The sequence below is a fragment of the Hylobates moloch genome, unplaced genomic scaffold (assembly GCF_009828535.3).
Source record: "Hylobates moloch isolate HMO894 unplaced genomic scaffold, HMol_V3 SCAFFOLD_4, whole genome shotgun sequence".
Classification (NCBI taxonomy): Eukaryota; Metazoa; Chordata; class Mammalia; order Primates; family Hylobatidae; genus Hylobates; species Hylobates moloch.
The window spans coordinates 159,003,613-159,024,158 of NW_026652279.1; the positions used below are offsets into that span (position 1 = coordinate 159,003,613).

At 43.9% G+C, this 20,546-nt stretch overlaps 2 protein-coding genes across 3 annotated transcripts in view; one reads left to right on the forward strand and one right to left on the reverse strand.

Moving 5' to 3' along the window:
• The window catches only part of FARP1 (FERM, ARH/RhoGEF and pleckstrin domain protein 1), a 314,829-nt gene that overhangs the window by 13,327 nt on the left and 280,956 nt on the right, over nucleotides 1–20,546 (forward strand). The window lies entirely within an intron of this gene.
• Nucleotides 2,296–20,546, reverse strand: part of RNF113B (ring finger protein 113B) — a 22,131-nt gene continuing 3,880 nt past the window's right edge. The window contains exon 2 of the mRNA XM_058438027.1: nucleotides 2,296–2,830. The gene's annotated coding sequence lies outside the window, so the exon portion shown is untranslated. The remainder of the gene's footprint in view (nucleotides 2,831–20,546) is intronic.

Genomic DNA, 20,546 nt, shown 5'->3' on the forward strand with positions numbered 1-20,546 from the left:
GATCTTCCCACCCCAGCTTTCCAAAGTTGCGGGATTACAGGCATGAGCCAGTGTGCTTGGCTAATTTTTAAATTTTGTGTAGAAATGGGACTTTGCTATGTTGCCCAGGCTGGTCTTGAACTCCTGGCATCAAGCGATCCTTCTGCCTCAGCCTCCCAAAGTTCTAGGATGAGCCACTGTACCTGGCCCCCATCAGAATCTGGGTTTTTTTTTTTTTTTTTTTTTTTTGAGACGGAGTCTCGCTGTGTCCCCCAGGTTGGAGTGCAGTGGCGCGATCTCGGTTCACTGCAAGCTCCGCCCCCTGGGTTCATGCCATTCTCCTGCCTCAGCCTCCCGAGTAGCTGGGAATACAGGTGCCCGCCAACATGCCCGGCTAATTTTTTGTATTTTTAGTAGAAATGGGGTTTCACTGTGTTAGCCAAGATGGTCTCAATCTCCTGACCTCGTGGTCCGCCCGTCTCGGCCCCCCGAAGTGCTGGGATTACAGGCTTGAGCCACCGCGCCCGGCCGAATCTGGGTTTTTTAAATTTACATTTTTATTTTTTTAAAGAGACGGTGTTTTGCTGTGTTGCCCAGGCTGGTCTTGAATTGGGCTCAAACAAACCTCCTGCCTTGGCATCCCAAAGTGCTGGGATTACAGACATGAGCCACTGCACCTGGCCTAGAATCTATATATGTTTTTATTTATGTTTTCCTTTCCTGAAAGGGGTAAGCCAGTCACTGAATTAGCAAAAACCAAATTCCTCATCTAGTCTTCAATAATACCCCCAAATAAGAAATACCTAATTTGAGGTCTGCTGGGTCATGCCAGAAGGACGCTGAGAGACATTATTGATGAGTTTAGCGTGTCTGCAGAGTGGACATGAAGGATCACCTCACTGCATCACCGCCTCTTTATAGAGATTTTAGAAAATGCTCACTTGTAAAAGTAGTTTTAGAAATCATGAATCAGCACCCTTTGAGTTGATTGGAGTAGTCAACAAAAGTTTTAGTTTTAAAGTGATCATTGTGTGAGATCATGTTACTGTTTTGCTGGAATTGATAATGAGCCTGGCTGGAAGAAACCTGGTGTTTTTGCCCCATTTTATTTCCCAGCCTCCTGTACTTCCCTCTTCCCCCTGGCCAGTTTTGTGCTAATCAGTCCCCCTCCCCCATGCTGGTCTAGGTGACCTTCCTACAAGCCACAGAGCCTTCCTCTGTCACATCTTCCCGTCTGCCACTGCCCCGGCTTTCCACCAAGTCCTTCTCTGCTCTGACATTCACCCAGTCCCTGCCTACCTCCTTCCAGAAGCCTTCCCTAAGGCTGACGTCTCCTCCCAGGTGCCAGCGTGGACCCTCCGTGCTTATACTGGCTTATTTACTCTCCTCCCCACTCATTTTGGTTATTTGAGCACTAACATTTACTGAACATTTGAAGTCCTAGGCTGAGTTTAACAGCCCAACCACCTTGATTTTTATCCTCATTTTACATAAGAGGGAAATGGAGGCTCAGAGAGGTTAAGTGTGCCTAAGGTCGCACAGCTTAATAATTGGCATAGCAGAGATAGAAGCTCAGGAAGTTTTTCCTCACTTAGAGCAACTTCTACTTAAGTATTTTACACATCTGCATTCCTAATGCCTGGCAGAGTGCCAGGAACATAGTAGGTGCTCAATAAATGTTTAAGATGAACTCTCTTAAGTGGTAAATGTTGTCACAAATTATTTCTGTACATTTCTTTGTAAAATGTAGCCTCCCTTGGCCTTCTGCAGGATGAGGTTCTGAGTTACTGCTCTTCCTTGACCCTCCCGTGGCTGGGAGGTCACTTACCACTTCTTTTGTGATTATACTGTTAGTTTGATGCTTAAAAGATGAGCATGTTTGCTTAAAATTCTATGCATGACATATACTTACATATATTGAGAAAAGGATGTTACTTACCGTTTTCTTTGCATGAGATTAATCCAAGTGGTTTTTATTTTCTGCTTTGACCTTCTCTGTATTTTCTAACGTTCCCACGAATTTTTATTGCTTTTGTAATTACCAAACCATGTTATTTACAATGAGAAGAGAAAACAGTTTTTTTTCGGAGTGCATGAAAAGGGAAACCTTAAATTTTTTTCCGTTGTGGATTAAGCTAAGCCTGCTACACATATAAAAAGTCATGAGACATACTTTGGCTACAGAACATGCATTGCAAATCTGTCCCTACTCTACTATTGAAACCACTTACTCAAAGGTCATTTTCTTATTCCAGTGTGTCAAAGGCACATAACAAAGTAAGGGAGGCCCACATGATACTTGAGTGAGAGATGGTCTTCTTGGGGAGATGGTTATTCCAAGGAGTTTATTTGTAGTTCAGAAGTTCAAGGTTGTTAGATCAAGGTTGTCCAGGTCCGTGGGATGCTTTGGTTTTGGAGGTAGAGTACCATAAGCATGAACTCAGGCTCTAGGTACCATTTGAGAATAGTAACTCCGAAGTAACATAAATAAACCCCAAAGTGTGAATCTGAGGTCAGGCTCAGAGCCTTTGGCAGGGGACCAGGGACAGGGAACAGTTGCTTTTCTGAGGATTATAGGTAATTTAGCCAGGACTGTAGGGGCTAAGAGACTGTCTGGTGGTTTGATTCTTTTTATTTAAAAAATGGCGTGCTTCACTGTTAGGAAAGAAAATTCTGAGAAAGGCAGAGATGGTTGTGTCGTCCGTCTGCGTCATGCTGTTTGTGGCCGCATCTGCCTGTTCACCTGGAGGAGCTAGACAGGATGGCTCCTCCATTCCTTGGAGAGCTGGGAAAGCTAGCTCCATTCCTTGCTTTCCCCGGCATAATTTTGGGCCAGGAAGGTTGATCAGTCCTAAAGATTGAGGAGAAAAATAAGAAAAGTCTATCTTCAAGGTAGAGAAATCCCAGTGATTGCCAAAACCCATTTCCTGAAAATTGCTTGAGTCTAGTGTGTGAACGAGCATGGCAGAGAGCATGTAGGAAACGCCTTCCGGCCTATCCTTGGAGTCATGCTCCTTGATGGGGTGCTATTCCCATGGCCATTTTTGTGCTAGGATCATGCTGGGCACTGTGCTCAGCATGTTGCATAGATTTTTACTCGACCATTCAATGAAGAAGATATTCATTTGACAGGAAGCTGAGACTTAGACTATATGGTATTATGCCCAATGTCACACAGCTAATAAGTGAAGTCAGGTTTTCCCAGAGTCCACACTCTTCTCGGAGGCACAGTTTGGGGTCTTCTTGTAGTACAGGTGTCCCTGAGTATGCCAGATGAGGGTGAGAGGAGATTTATCTTGCAAGATCAGGGTCAGACCCAATCTTTATTGAAAATTTTATTGTTTTGTTCATTGTGGATTTTTTTTTATTGTTTTTTTTTTTTTTTGGAGATGGAGTCTTGCTTTCGTTGCCCAGGCTGGAGTGCAGTGGCGCTCTCAGCTCACCGCAACCTCCACCTCCCAGGTTCAAGCGATTCTCTTGTCTCGGCCTCCCGAGTAGCTGGGATTACAGGCCACCATGCGCCACCATGCCTGGCTAATTTTGTATCTTTAGTAGAGATCGGGTTTCTTCATGTTGGTCAGGCTGGTCTCGAACTCCCAACTTAGGTGATCCCACCGCCTCAGCCTCCCAAAGTGCTGGAATTACAGGTGTGAGCCACTGCGCCGGGCCTACTTGTGATTTAAAAAAAAATATTCATTACACATGACTATCTTAATTATGGAGTATTTGGCACTCCCTTAAATTCTGTACCCAAGGCGAGTGCCTCACTGGCCTCACCCTAGTGCCAAGCAGTGAGCAGTTGTGAAGTTGGAGGATGAAAATCTGGTCAATCACCAGATGATTTCATCATCATTTTTGGCATTGTAGTACAATTTTGTTTTCCTTCAAGGCATTTTTGGAGGCCAGTCATGGTCTTAAAAATGTACTTTAGCTTCACCTTTGAAGATACTGACATGTCTGATACACAGTTGTTGGTACCAGAGGTTGCTTGCAGCATTTCACCTTTTAGAAACCAAAGCCCAGGTCCAGTGAAAGCCTGTGAGAGTCACTGTGGCCAGGAAACCATGGCTTTGGAGCTTGGTGATGGAGGTGAGGGAAGAAGGAGTTCTATTTTTAAATTGAAGTCACATCATAAAGGAACTGAGAAATGAAGCCTCCTTTGAGTGGATATGCCAGCACTCTGGCAGGTGTGTGCTGTAGGCGTGATGGTGGGGTCTGGGCTGCCTGGCGCTGGGTAGTGGCTGTCCCCTTTCCCTGCATTGCTACAGGATGACTTGGGTAGACTAGCTGTCCTACACAGATCATAAGGGTAGCCTAATGTATTTCACGTGAGAATGGGCTGTGTTTCACTGAGGCTTTAAAAATAGCCTCGTTTCTTTAAAAGCTTTTTTTCTTGTTTCTTTTTGTTAATTGCAAAAATAAATAAGGTTGTAGAAACATGGAAAGTGAAGAAAAGTAGGCAGAATACATACACACAGACACCTGTTATTAACGACTACCACTGCAGCACACACAGATTGCTTTTGTTATATTTGCCTTTTTTTTAAAATTTTTTAAATTGAAAAAAATTTTTTGAGACTGAGTCTTGCTCTGTTGCCTAGGCTAGAGTGCAGTGGTGCAAACTCGGCTCACTGCAATCTCCACTTCCCGGTTCAAGTGATTCTTCTGCCTCAGCCTCCTGAGTAGCTGGGATTATAGGCTCACACCACCATGCCTGGCTAATTTTTTTTTTTTTTTTGGTATTTTTAGTAGAGATACAGGGTTTTGCCATGTTGGCCAGGCTGGTCTCAAACTCCTGACCTCAGGTGATCCACCCACTTGGCCTCCCAAAGTGCTGGGAGTACAGGAGTGAGCCACTGTGCCTGGCTTATATTTGCCTTATTTTGTTTTCTTAATGGACTTTATTATTCATAGCAGTTTTAGGTTCTCAGCAAAATGGAGCAGAAGTTAAAATTCCCGTGTCCTCCCGCTGAACCTTCCCTACCATCAACATCCCACGGTTTCCTTAATTTTTATATATATATATATATATATATTTTTTTTTTTTTTTTTTGAGACGGAGTCTTCCTCTGTCACCCAGGCTGGAGTGCAGTGGCGCAATCTCGGCTCACTGCAAGCTCCGCCTCCTGGGTTCACGCCATTCTCCTGCCTCAGCCTCTCCGAGTAGCTGGGACTACAGGTGCCCGCCACCACGCCCAGCTAATTTTTTGTATTTTTAGTAGAGACAGGGTTTCACTGTGGTCTCGATCTCCTGACCTTGTGATCCGCCTGCCTCGGCCTCCCAAAGTGCTGGGATTACAAGCGTGAGCCACCGCGCCTGGCCAATTTTTACATTTTTAAGAATGCTCTATTTTTTTTCAAATTGATAATATACATATGTTTTGTGAATTTCTTTCTCCTCCATTATCTTTCTTCAGTAATATATGTATATTTTTTGTGAGATGGAGTTTTGCTCTTGTTGCCCAAGCCAGAGTGCAATGGCGTGATCTCGGCTCACTGCAACCTCCATCTCCTGGGTTCAAGTGATTCTCCTGCCTCAGCCTCCTGAGTAGCTGCAATTACAGGCATGCGCCACCACGCCCGGCTAATTTTTTGTATTTTTAGTAGAAACGGGGTTTCACCATGTTAGCAAGGCTGGTCTCGATCTCCTGACCTCAAATGATCCGCCCTCCTTGGCCTTCCAAAGTGCTGGGATTACAGGCATGAGCCACCATGCTCGGCAGCTTCAGTAGTTTTTAAGTCAACATGATTGAGGTCAGAGGTCTCTTGAGGTCATTTCCTGTTGACCTTTCTCTGAGGAATGCAGCTGAGTTCACATGATGGGAAGGGGGTTCCCAGATGTCTTTCAAGCCCTTGACTGTTTATTATGTGGCGATTTCCCAGATTGTGTATAGAAGGCTTTAGGGACTATGAAGTCCCTACCTTCTTGTCTTTCTTTTTCTCTTTCTTTCTTCCTTCCCTCCCTCCCTCCATCATTCCATCCTTTGTTTCTCCGTATCTTTCGAGGCAGGGTCTCATTCTGTCACCAGGGCTGGAGTGCAGTGGTGTGATCATAGCTCACTGCAGCCTCAACCTCCTAGGCCCAAGTGATCTACCCACCTCAGCCTCTTGGGTAGCTGGGACTACAGATGCAGTCTGCCACTTCTGGCTAATTTTTGGAATTTTTTTTGTAGAGAAGGAAGTCTTGCTATCTTCCCCAGGCTGGTCTCAAAATGACCTCAAGCAATCCTCCCCTCTTAGTCTCCCAAAATGCTGGGATTACAGGCCAGCCACTGTGCCTGGCTCTTCCTGTCTCTTTCTTTTATCACTTGACCTTTTTCTCACTGGCACTTGGAGGAGGGGGTTTGGGATTCACTTTCTATTAAAAGTGTTCTTCATGGGTTAGAAAATTGAACTGTAGTGGGAATGTTTCCAGAAAAGTCTTAAGTGTCAGGGAAGACACCTAAAGTGAGATGAATCAGTTAATACTCCTGTGTGCCATGCCTGTGTACAAGTGTGGAGTTTCTAAATGGCGTAGGACAGATTTCTAAGGTGGTGGGCAGGCAAGAACTGACAAGGTCTGCCTTCTCATTGATGTGCAGAGGAGAATCTTTTCCTTGTGTACCAACAATTCTGGCTTATTTTGTTTGCGTCTGTGCAGCTATTCCTAGCTTGGGGCATGGCCTGTAGTAGGTGCTCATTAAATCTTTGTTGAAGAAACCCCTCTTGGGGTTTCTGGATAAACTTACCTTGAACCTCTCAAACCTGGGCTGACCTCACCAGCTGTTTAGCCCCCATGGTCTGTAAAAGCCTTGAACTTATAGTCACAAATGGGTGGCAAATATACATTTATTTATGATCTTAGTCTTCTGACACTGTTTATCTACTTTACCCTTTATCTAACTTTGACTTCTAGATTGTTTCTGTCTCTCTCACGTCCAGGCCTGTTAGCCTCTGATAAAGTTAGAGATGCTCTAACAACGTTCTAGGAGTGGCTGAGGCGCCTTGCAAGTCAGGAGCTACAAGATCTTAAAAACAAATACCAATTTAGGTTGCTGGCGAGGTTGCGGAGAATAGGGAATGCCTCTGCACTGTTTGTGAGAGTGTAAATTAGTTCAACCGTTGTGGAAAGCAGTGTGGTGATTCCTCAGAGAGCAAAACACAGAATTACCATTCAACTGAGCGATCTCATTACTGGATATATACCCCCAAAAATATAAGTCATTCTACCATAAGGACATAGGCACGCGAATGTTCATTGCAGCACCATTCACAATAGCAAACACATGGAAGGAACCTAAATTCCCACCAATGACAGATTGAATAAAGAAAATGTGGTACATATATACGATGGAATACTATGCAACTATAAAAAAGAACAAAATCATGTCCTTTGCAGGAACATAGATGGAACTGGAAGCCATTGTCCTTAGCAAACTAACGCAGGAACAGAAAAGCAAATACCGCATGTTGTCACTTACAAGTGGGTGCTAAATGATGAGAACTAGTGGACACACAGAGGGGAACAACAGACACTGGGGCCTACTTGGAGAAGGGTGGCAGGAGGGAGAGGAGCAGAAAAAATAACTATTGGGTACTAGGCTTAGTACCTGGATGACAGAATAGTCTTTTAAACCCTGTGACATGAGTTTACCTATATAACAAACCTGCACATGTGCCCTGAACCTAAAATAAAAGTTAAAAATTAAAAACAAAAAATTACCCCTCCCCTTCAAATCCCAAATAGCCATTTAGGAAAATCATATCAAATACTTATTTGTTTGTGTTTTTTTTTTTTTTTTTTTTTTTCTGGAATGGGATCTCACTCTGTCACCTGGGCTGGAGTCCAGTGGTGTGATCTAGGCTCACTGCAGCCTCTGCCTCCCAGGTTCCAGCAATCAAAAATACTTACTTGGTAGTATGGTATCATCCATTAGTGGCTTATAAATTAAATTTAGCATGGCCTTTTCTTTCTTTTTTTTTTTTTTTTTGAGATGGAGTTTTGCTCTTGTCGCCCAGGCTGGAGTGCAGTGGCACGATCTCAGCTCACTGCAACCTCTGCCTCCTAGATTCAAGTGATTCTCCTGCCTCAGCCTCCCGAGTAGCTGGGATTACAGGCACCCACCACCACGCCCAGCTAATTTTTGTATTTTTAGTAGAGACGAGGTTTCACCATGTTGGCCAGGCTGGTCTCGAACTCCTGATCTCAGATTATCCGCCTGCCTCGGCCTCCCAAAGTGCTGGGATTACAGGCATGAGCCACCGCACCTGGCCAGCATGACTTTTTCTAAACACTTCAAGATTATACTTCTTTAGCTTAATCCTAATTGCTGGATTGCTTGACTGCACCTCCATGAATAATCCTGTTGGCACTAAGTCCTGCAAATGCCTTACTTTTGATGGAGAGTTTACCTAATAGCGTGTAAGATTGTGCAGGAAACGAAGGACAGAAAGGCGCCTCCGTTTGTTAATTTGCGGGCCACCTTGGTCAGTTTCGGGGGCGTGGCGTTTGTTTTCACCATATGGCGGGTGACGGAACATCTGGACTCTGTTTACCTGACAGCCACAGGGCAGCATTTCAGGAACTCTTGAGAATGTGGGAAAGGACATTTTAGTTCTAGTCTGAAACTAGGACATTTTAGTTCTAGTTTGAAAGAGTCAGAGAGTCTGGGTTGCTCTTGGTGGGTTTATGCTCAAAAGCCTTTTAATTCTTTCTAATTGAATTCCCTTGGCTTAAGATTCTTTTGATTTGTATTTGATTAAACAACAAAGCGACACATCTGTGGCCTTCATTTGTATGCATCTTTACCTACTCCTGTGAATCCAATGAGAGGTGTCTTTCAGAGAACTTAGATTTTTATTTAATACAAAACAAGCTGATATTCTTAATTGTTTTAGGAATTACAGAGCATTCTTCCTTGTTGTTCTAGCTTCCTCCTCCACCATCTAATGTATAAATATGTGTGAGAGGGGAAGATCTCTGAAATAGAACCATGATTTGGCAGGTTGAGAGGTTTGTCAGTTAGAATTGTCCCAAGTGGGTCGGCCGCAGTGGCTCACACCTATAATTCCAGCACTTTGGGAGGCCGAGGCAGGTGGATCACTTGAGGTCAGGAGTTCGAGACCAGCCTGGCCAACATGGTGAAATCTCATCTCTACTAAAAATACAAAAATTAGCTGAGTGTGTTGGTGTGCGCCTGTAATCCCAGCCCTTTGGAAACCGAGGCGGGTGGATCACTTGAGGTTTGGAGTTCAAGACCAGCCTGGCCAACATGGCAAAACCCTGTGTTTACTAAAAATACAAAAATTAGCTGAGCGTGGTGGTGCACACCTGTAATCCCAGCTACTCTGGAGGCTGAGGCAAGAGAATCACTTGAACCTGGGAGGCGGAGGTTGCAGCGAGCCGAGATTGAGCCATTGCACTCCAGCCTGGGTGACAGAGCGAGACTCTGTCTCAAAAAAGAAAAAAAAAAAAAAAAGTCCAAAGTGAATGATGTGATGATTGCTTCGTTGGTCTCATTCTTCTTTATCCTTTAAGTAATTTAAAATCATACTGTAACTTCACATGTTATGCTGATATTAAAAGAAATGAAACAGTTTTTGAGGAGAAATGTCAGTGTTTTGAGGCAGATTGTAACTATTGAAGATACTGTGAGCGCTCTTCTGTGCCCAAAGATGGACATGCCTTGATTTTTAAACCCCTGTTCAGGACAGTTTGACCCTTTGTCAGTCCGAAGTTTGTTTTAACAGAAGGCCGTGGGAAAAAGTTTGTTACACAAATAAAGAAAATTTACAGGGGAAAGTTTACTCTATTTAAAAAAGACTTTTTCCAACACTTCAGCATGATTAGTAATTTTTTCCCATTAAAACAAACCTGGTAAGACCTTAATACGATAATCTCTCATCATTTATAAAAAAAAAAACCCTTCCAGAAGTGTTTTTTTTTTTTTTTTCTTTATATTGAGACAGAGTCTCACTCTGTCACGCAGGCTGGAGTGCAGTGGTGCGATCTCGGGTCACTGAAACCTCTGCTTCCCAGGTTCAAGCAGTTCTACTGCCTGAGCCTCCAGAGTAGCTGAGATTACAGGCGCACACCACCACGCCTGGCTAATTTTTTTGTATTTTTAGTAGAGATGGAGTTTTGCCATGTTGGCCAGGCTCCTCTCGAACTCCTGATCTCAGGTGATCCGCCTGCTTTGGCCTCCTAAAGTGCTGGGATTACAGGCGTGAGCCACTGCGCCCAGCCCAGAAGTCTTTTATGCATAGACTTTTAGCACGAATAGTAGCATACCCTAAATATGGTGTTGTGCTTGTTCTTTTCAGTTTAATACACTCCGAAGATGGTTTCATATTAGTACATACAGATTAGCCTCATTCTTTTTATCAGCATATAAACAGAGGGGTACCATTAAATAATCTGTAAAATGTTCCCTATCGATAGACATCTAGGTTGTTCTGAATATTTTGCTCGTCTAAACGACACTGCAGTGAAGATCGGTGATACCTGAAGAATTAAATCCTAGTAGGATCAGTGGTCAAAGTCTGTATTTGTTTTTAATATACACAGATATTGCCATATTGCCCTCCACGGCTTATAACCTTATAACTGTTCGTTTTATGAACTTGCATATAGTGCTTACTTTGTGCTAGAAACTATATCAGATGTTTTACAAATATTAACTTGTTTAATCCCCAAAGCTACCTGTAGGGGAGAGGTATTATCATGATCACAGTTTTGCTGATGAGGAAACTGAGGCAGGAGAGATGAAGTAACTTGCCCAAGGTTCACCTCAAGTAGCAGAGCAGAGATTTGAACCCACACAGTCTGGATCTGCTGTTCGCTCTTAATCACTGTGTTTAGGCCATTTTTCCCCAACCTGAAATCCACAGTGATGGCACGTATTTTCATCTGTCCTAATCTGATCAGTGAGATGCCAGTGTTTCTTTTCTTTTCTTTTTTTTTTTTGAAACAGGGTCTCGCTCTGCCACTCTGGCTGAAGTACAGTGTCGTGATCATGGTTCACTGCAGACTTGACCTCCTTGGGCTCAAGGGATCGTCCTACCTCAGCCTCCTAAGAAGCTGAGACTATAGGCGTGCACTACCACGCCTGGCTAATTTTTTTGTCTTTTTAGTAGAAATTGGGTTTTGCCATGTTTCCCAGGCTGATCTTGAACTTCTGGGCTCGGGCAATCTGCCTGCCTCGGCCTCCCAAAGTTCTGGGATTACAAGCATGTGCCACCACACCCGGCCCAGTTTTTCTTAATTGTCATTTTGCACTTTTCTTACTACTTGTTGTGGTTGAATATATTTTCAAATGTTGGCAACTCAACAAGCCATTTGTATTTTCTTGACCATCCTTCTACTCCCTGTTCCTGTCCCTTGCCCAATTTTCCATGAGGTTGCAAATATTTTTCTTATTGATTTATAGGACTTCCTTTGTATATGGAGAATTCTTATTGATTTATAGGCATTCCTTTGTATATGGAGAAAATCAGCCCTTTATAATATGTAATTCAAGTACTTTTTCCTAGTTTGCTTTTGGCTTTGCACTTTATTAGTTTTTTTTCCCTTATGGCATGTAGCATTTAGGTCATGCTTAAGAGAGATATGCAATTTGAGAACAGTTTTACTCTTTTTTTTTTGGAAACAGAGTCTCACTCTCTCACTCTGTCACCTAGGCTGGAGTGCAGTGGCGTGATCTCAGCTCACTCCAGCCTCTGCCTCCGTGGTTCAAGTGATTCTCCTGCCTCAGCCTCCCTTGTAGCTGAGATTATAGGTGTCCACCACCACATCCAGCTAATTTTTGTATTTTTAGTAGAGCTAGGGTTTCACCTTGTTGGCCAGGCTGGTCTCGAACTTCTGACCTCAAGTGATCTGCCCGCCTTAGCCTCCCAAAGTGCTAGGATTACAAGCATGAGCCACCGCGCCTGGCTGCGAACAGTTTTAAAAAATTTTATATTGTCTTCTAGAACTTGATGATTCATTAAAAAAAATCTACATTGACTCAAGTAATATTGGGATCTAATTTTATTTTTCTGATAATAACCAGTAGTAATGATGCACAGCTATACAAGAATAAAGAGCCTTCCAATAGATTAGATTTGGTGCCATGCTGGCCGGGCGCGGTGGCTCACACCTGTAATCCCAGCACTTTGGGAGGCCGAGGCGGGTGGATCACGAGGTCAGGACATTGAGACCATCCTGGCTAACACGGTGAAACCCCATCTCTAGTAAAAATACAAAAAATTAGCCGGGCGTGGTGGTGGGTGCCTGACGTCCCAGCTCCTTGGGAGGCTGAGGTGGGAGAATGGCGTGAACCCGGGAGGCGGAGCTTGCAGTGAGCCGAGATTGCGCCACTGCACTCCAGTCTGTGTGACAGAACGAGACTCCATCTCAAAAAAAAAAAAAAAAAAGAACAGATTTGGTGCCATGCTGTTGTAATAGATTCTGCTATGACTATTGACAGCTGAACTGCGTCATGAGCTTTGTGGCTCATGTATATACCATAACTAATTTTCCTTTGTTGCCCAGTTTTGTTTCCCGTGGAGTTAATGGTTATCTTGCTTTTCCTTTGCTTCATTTTCCACGTACTTATCTAATTAATTCTGAAACTCTCACCTGTTGTCTAAATCGCCTTTTAGTCTCTTCAGATTAATCAGATCATTGAATATATCCCGTTTCATCCTTGAGAGACCCTTGTCCAGAAGTCTTCAGACTGGGCCAGGTTTCTCACTGGCCTGGTCAGCGTCCTAGGGTCTCCCCTACTGTAATCTAGCGGGGGTTCCCCCTTGCCTCTATCACCTGATGTAGGGTCTCTGTCCTGGACAGCTTCAGGGATCTCCCCATGACCCTGGTCATCCCCTTTGCTTCTCTTTCTTGAAATTTGTTTCCTGGAGCTTATCTTCTGATTTCTGTTTTTTGTTTTCCCTTCATTCTGGTGGAGCCCTTCCCAAAGTGATTGGAATGATAAATGCTTTGAGACCTTGTGGATTTGATAGAAGATCAGAAAACAGGATCTTCAGCTGAGAGGCTGTTTAAGAAGTAGGTGAAATGTTCAGGTGTCCTGTACTTCCTGCTGTGGGCAGGGGAGATCAGCTCTCAACCCCTGCTGCACTCACCCAATGTGGTTCGCAGTGCAGTCTTTGTTTAACTCAGTGTTGGTGTGTATGTCGTTATGACTGTGTGGACTTCTTCACTGCTGAGCCAGATAATGCCCTATGATAGTTTTCTTTTTTTTGAGACGGAGTCTTGCTCTGTCGCCCAGGCTGGAGTGCAGTGGCGCAGTCTCGGCTCACTGCAAGCTCCGCCTCCCAGGTTCACGCCATTCTCCTGCCTCAGCCTCTCTGAGTAGCTGGGACTACAGGCGCCCGCCACCACGCCCGGCTAAGTTTTTGTATTTTTAGTAGAGACGGGGTTTCACTGTGGTCTCGATATCCTGGCCTCGTGATCCGCCTGCCTCGGCCTCCCAAAGTGCTGGGATTACAAGCGTGAGCCACCGCGCCCGGCCCGCCCTATGATAGTTTTCTTCAAAAACTGTTTTTTTGTTGTTGTTCTCGAGATAATTCATTTTTAAAAATTTGTTTGATTTTTCTACGTATCCATTGCTAATAACTTGAACCAACCTATCAGTTTTCTTTCAACTAATTTGTACTGATCTCTAAGCCATTTGTAGCCATTCAGTTCCCCCATCATCCTTTTTCCTGGTGCTTCACCTTCTGTAGCACCCCCATCCTCCAGCTTCTATCTGAATGCGTTGTACCCTAGGCCTAGTTCACAACCATCATTCAGGGGCTTTCCTTTACTCGTCTCCTTTCTTGGACACGTTCTTTTCTGGATTCCGTATCATCTCATTTCATGATTTACTGCATTGTTTTGGTAGAACACATATACCAGTAGCTTTCTCAGAAAGGTACAAGGAGCTACATTTCTTTTGAATCTTTAACATGTGAAAATATCTTTGCTGGATGCAGTGGTGCATGCTTGTAATTCCAGCTGCTTGGAAGGCTGAGGTGGGAGGATTGTTTGAGGCCAGGAGTTCAAGACCAGTCTGGGAAACATGGCAAGACCTTGTCTCGTCTCTTGAAAGAACAACAAGAAGAAGAAACTTTAAGGCATCCTTAGATTTCCTTGATAATTTTACTACATACAGAGTTAAAAATGGAGGCCGGGCCCGGTGGCTCAAGCCTGTAATCCCAGCACTTTGGGAGGCCGAGGGTGGGCGGATCACGAGGTCAGGAGATCGAGACCATCCTGGCTAACACGGTGAAACCCTGTCTCTACTAAAAATACAAAAAATTAGCTGGGCATGTTGGCAGGCGCCTGTAGTCCTAGCTACTCGGGAGGCTGAGGCAGGAGAATGGCGTGAACCCGGGAGGCGGAGCCTGCAGTGAGCCGAGATCGCGCCACTGCACTCCAGCCTGGGGGACAGAGAAAGACTCCATCTCAAAAAAAAAAAAAAAAAAGGAAACTACTATCCTTGAAATTTTGAAGATATTGCTCCGTTGTCTTCTAACATACTTTGGATATGATTTAATTTTTTCTTCTTCTCCCTGGAACGTTTTAGAATCTTAAGATTTTAAAGTGTCACAACTTTTGTCATGTACCTCGGTGTAGATCCTTTTAAAATTATTTATGCTGGGTATTTTGCTTTCTCCGTTTAGTCTGGACACCATTGTCCATCGGTCTGAGATATTTCCTAAGTTTTCAAAAAAAAAATTCTTTTAAAAAAACTTCATATTATTTGATGATTAGGGCTTTAGGAAGATTCTCTACTTTCCTACCTTTAAAATTTTTCATCTAGTTACGTTTTGCCTTACTTTCTATGAGATCTCTTCAAATTAATCTTTAACATAGAAATAAAACTTTCAATTATCCATATTATCAATTTCGGGGAGCTACTGGCCTTTTTTCCATAGTAGCTCTTCTTGTATTTTGGAAGAGATTCTTATTCTCTTGGAGAATAGTCTAGATTTTAAAACATTTTCTTCTGCTACCTAGAATGTCTGCATTTTTTTTTTTTTTTTTTGATAGAGTCTTACTCTGTCACCCAAGCTGGAGTCCAGTGGCATGATCTCAGATCATTGCAACCTCCGCCTCCCGTGTTCAAGCAATCCTCCCACCTCAGCCTCTCAAGCAGCTAGGATTACAGGCATGCGCCACCACGCCTGGCTAACTTTTGTTTGTTTGTTGAGACAGCGTCTTCTTGCCCTGTCACCCAGGCTGGAGTGCAGTGGTGCGATCTCGGCTCACTGCAGCCTCCGCCTCCCAGGTTCAAGCGATTCTCCTGCCTCGACCTCCCAAGTAGCTGGGACTACAGGCATGTGCCACCATGCCCGGCTAATTTTTTGTATTTTTAGTAGAGGTGGGGTTTCACTGTGTTAGCCAGGATGGTCTCTATCTCCTGACCTTGTGATCTGCCCGCCTCAGCCTCCCAAAATGCTGGGATTACAGGTGTGAGCCACCGCACCTGGTCTAATCGTTGTATTTTTTAGTAGAGACAGGGTTTCACCATGTTGGTCAGCTGGTCTCGAACTCCTGATCTCAAGTGATCTGCCCACCTCGGCCTCCCAAAGTGCTGGAATTACAGGAGTGAGCCACTGCGCCCGGCCATCTACATGTTTTTAGAAGGTTTTTTTCCTCTTCTTTGTTTTGGATCTGACTTTCATTTTGTAGGCTTTTCTTGAATGTGTACTGATCTTTGGCTGATCTAAGGCACTTAAAATCAGGTTGGAAGTTTTGTGCCCATGGATGGGGCTTGTCAATTGTTGATTTTTCTTTAAAATGATGAAGCAGCAACTGGTCTTTTTTGTCAAAGGAAATCCTCAAATATCAGTATATGTGCTCATTGAGATGGTCCGGAGAATAACTCCACCAGCCCTGCCTGGAATAAACCTGGATAAGCTATTCTGGAAGCAGGATGGAAGAAGGGGACTGTGGGGGTTCCCTGGTACAGTAAGTAGACTGATTCTTCCTCAATTCCCAACACCTCGTGCCTCATTTTCAGCCCTGAATTATACACACTCTCTTTGTCATTGTGCCTGGAGTATGTGAGTTTCTAATTTTCCTGGTTCAATGTCCTTGGGTAATAAACTTCTTTGGGGTTTGGGTAGGTGGGAGAGGGTCCCTGGGTGCAAAGGTCTAGCCTCTTCATATAGTGACTTACACCCTCTTGTTTCCCACACCCTTCCCCCTTCCCATTCAGCATGAGCCTCTTGGGCTTTGGACTATGTTGTTGGAATTCTCTGAGCATCACTTACGATACAAATCATAACAGACCTCTCTCTTGCTTTCTGTCACCCAAAAGTCAGTAGAATGTTTTATCTGCTCTTGTTCCCTGCTGCTATAGTCCTCTTAAAGTATATTTACTGGCATTTTTGGTGTTGATACAGGCATGTGGTTAATCTGCCATGTTCAACTGGAAGTCCATTTTATTTTACCAAGGTATAAATAAGATGATTTAAAAATTTACTGTAATAGCAGTAATCATACCAGAGCTACGTTGTTAAAAAATTACGCAAAGTTTTTATTTTCTAAGGGTGCTGATTCAGTCAGATATTCACAGATTAGTCTAATTTATATGATTTGCTTAAAATCTGCCTCCCCACCAATGAGATAGCCTCTGAACTCGTCTGAGAGTGTGAATGACATTTTGAGTTGACCATTCAGACTTGTGCCCCTGCATGTATCTGCACACGCGCTCGGTCACATTTCTCTATCTCATTTTCTTCCCTATCACACAGAAAATCACATTCAGCCTGAGGTTTGGTTTTGTTTTGCGTTAAGTCTCTGGCTGCAGGTGTTGTGGCGCTCTGGGGGTGTCTGCCAGCCTCCTGTCAGTGCGGCAGTTCTCTTCTGGATGGTAACAAAGAGAAGATGTCACGGACAGTGCAGGGCCATGGAAATCCGGCTGTTCTTTTTCTGTGCTCTGCTGTTTGTTGGGCGGGGTGGGAAAAAGTATGAGAATTCTAGTTCTGATTAGCCGTGAATGAAACTTTTCTCAGTGGGAGTCCTGCAGACACCAGGGTGTGGTGACTGATTTCATTTCTGCTGCTCAAGGAGGTCTCGGTGGCCGTAGGCACAGAGTGCTTGGAAGGCAGGAGAAACTGGCAGGATCAGCAAGCCTCTGAAAATAGGGCGTCAGTGGGGGTTGGCACAGGGGCTGGGGCTGGTCTCCGGCAGTGCCACTGAGCAGTTATGTGACCAGCTAGGTTTCTGGTCTCCTTGACCCCCTTGGAATTTCCCCATGACCTCACCTCCCCAGGGGTTGTAGCCAAAGAATGAAAATCACAGAGCTGCCTCTAGCATAGCACCCTTAAAATGCTCAGCTATGAAAGGAACAGTTCCTTAACATTCAACAGACAGAAGCAGAGAAAAGTTACCTATTAGCCCTTAACCTACCTGCTTCCTGGTTTGTTTTAGATCTTGGGCAAGTGTTATAGTTTTCATATTTATTTTTTGGAAGTGGAGAAGCTGGAGAGAGAAGGAAGTGAGCTAATAACCAGCTTTTCAAGAGTGCTGACTTCTGCATTTCTTAGTACAGGATTTTGCCAGGCCCTTGACATTCGTTTAAAGGAAGAAAGAATTCTTTCTCCTTGAACATCTGTGCAAATCAGTGGGGGTGGGAGTCTAGAGCCCGAGGAGAGTATGAGATAACTTAGCACGTTTCTGAAAGCTAGGATGAGAGACAGCAGATCCACGTTATTGTACTGCACTGGCAACAACCCAGTAGCAAAGGCAGACCAATGAAATGTGCCAAAAAGATGAATTTGTAGTGTGGTAAATCACATTTTGAAAAATGTGCAGTGGATAAGTGGGGAAATACGCATTCTGGTTGCTTTATAAATAAAAGTAGTTAAGGATGTCTATCAATCTCGTGTATTTTAGCTCCAGCATTGGATATGTAGAATAAAAAAGGCAAACCCAATTCACTGAATCAGTTTGGCATAGAGCTCTTTTCAAATTCAGCATCATTTCAGTGCATTTCAGCTTTATACGTAGCTCTCAGCCAGGAAATCTCAGGTTTAATTAGGTCATTTGTTCTTGAGAGTTCTGTCCTTGCAAAACAGGAGAGGAATTTTTATGGGCAGTTGGCACACAGAAAAAGTCGACAGCAAAATGTTCCTGTTTTCTTCAATTTTAGGTGGTACTTATGAAAACTCCTTAGAAGGAATTTTGTATATTTCAGGATATTAATCAATCTGGGTACAATGTCTTCAGGTTTTGATTTTCATGTACTCTAGGTTTTTGTCTCTGCCTGGAGTCTTTGGAATCCTAGGGGGTTTGTGACCTTGGAATGCAGGCCTGTGAGGCGTTTTCAGGATTTCAGAAGGCCTAACCAGAAACTCACAGTCATGGGGAGAGGGACTGGAGCTGCCTTCGTAAGTCCATGCAAATTAATTAAAACATCAAAGCGTTGTTTGGTTTTGCCAGATTTTTCTCACGTTGCTCATGTTGATTCCGAAGGACTTATTGACCATTACGTGTGTCTTCAGTGAACAGAAAAAAGGTCAAGTCAGTTGTTGCTTAACTGCAGCCTGGCTGATGTGTTCTTTTGACCGGAAGGATAGGGGTTGGGGTGTGATGTGGTGGGACCTGGTCCAGACAGGATAAAGTGCCGGTAACTACGGTGCTAACTTTGAAAGCCAGCTGGCCCCACACTGCTCTTCACTTCCCCAGCAGTGTGCTGTGTAAGGTGGTGCAGTGCTGATGGGGACTGTCCTCATCCTTGTTCTGCGCTATTTCAGCAAAAGTCTGAGGGGTCTCTCCAGCGTTGTGACCTTAGAGCGTGGTGATGGGAAGGACTCAGCTCCCAAAGAATGTGTGCACTCCCTGTAGTCCTGCTTGCTTCTCCCTTCCAACTCCAGAATGTTTATTTCATACATTAATATGAAAAATACACAGAGAAAAGACTGGAAGGAAATCGGCCAAAATGCTAGCAGATTTTGTTTACCCACTCTATGTTAGTAAACCAAATTGCCAAATTCAGCAGCGCTTACCAGTGATCGCCTTTCTGCTTAATTTTTCTTTTCTTTTTTTTTTTTTTTTGAGACGGAGTCTTGCTCTAGCACCCAGGCTGGAGTGCAGTGGCGCGATCTCGGCTCACTGCAAGCTCCGCCTCCCGGGTTCACGCCATTCTCCTGCCTCAGCCTCTCCGAGTAGCTGGGACTACAGGCGCCCGCCACCACGCCCGGCTAATTTTTTGGTATTTTTAGTAGAGACGGGGTTTCACCGTGGTCTCGATCTCCTGACCTCGTGATCCGCCCACCTCGGCCTCCCAAAGTGCTGGGATTACAAGCGTGAGCCACCGCGCCCGGCTCTGCTTAATTTTTCAAATGATCGATTATGAACCTTATTCTGTCATTTTAAAAATGGAATAAGAACTATATATCTTAGTGTATATTTGGAATGTTTTCAAAAGGTTGGTGACTTGGAGCACTTGTTGACAAGGTTCACGAGTGTAGCTGAGTCCAGTGTCTATGAGGGGGTCTAAAACACACATGAAGCACTGTAAAGAAACTCGAGTGAGCCTTGCGAGGAAAATCCTGGAGCCAGAGCTTAGAGTTTCTGCTTCGGAGTGCCTGAAAGTTTCATATTTCTTCTTTTGTGCAGATTCCAAATGTTTTTGGAAGGCTTGAAAGTGAATAAAATAGCCCTTTGACAGAACTGACAAAAACGGACGGACTTAGGGGTAGGGCCCAGTAAGTCATTGTACACAAGCTTTGTGTTATTAGCTTTGGCAAGGACAATTCTTAGAGAAAGCTCTATGTGAAATGCCAGAATAAATGGCTCACTTTTATGGGGCACTTGAACTGTCTGCCTTGTCGACTATCAAGCTGCCATTTTCCCTGCTTGAATTATAATAATCGATGTTTATAGCACATACTATATGTCAGGCACTGTTCTAAATATGTTAATTTTTGCTTCAAAACAACCCTGTGAGATACTACTACGTATGAGGAAACTGAGGCACTGAGGCACAGAGAGGTAAAGTAACAAACCCAAGGTAACGCAGCTGTAACTGGTAGAACCATGACTTGAATCCTAACTCGCTCCTGGGTCTGTGCCCTCAACCACGGCTCTGCTTTTGCCTGCAACCTGGCCATGGTGGTGGGTGGGTCGATGGGTGTGGTTCAAGGTCAAAATCAAGTGGAAAGTTTTGCTGAAGTTCACTCTGCAGCAGGTGCTTGCATAGCTGACTGCTAGGTAGCTTGGTTTGATTGACTTTTCACTAACTGACTTTTTATTGAGCTACCTGTTGGCCATTAAAAAACAGGAAGTATGTGAGACATGGTTTCAGTCTTCAAGGAATTCACAGCCAAAGTTGATATGTAAGATAGGCTCTTATGAAAATTTACATAATCTGTGTCAGTTCCTTGTAAGGAACTCATCAGCTGTGAGGAACTCAGCATGGATCTGTTGGTGTTCGTCTTGGGAGAGGAATACATTGCCATTTTAAGTGAGAGGATGTTAACATCAGCCAAACAAAATCAAATCCAAATTTCAGCGTGGATATTCTTCTGGCAACTCCTCCCCTCCTTGGTTCTTTTTTTTTTTTTTTCTTTTTTTCTTTTTCTTTTTTTTTTTTTTT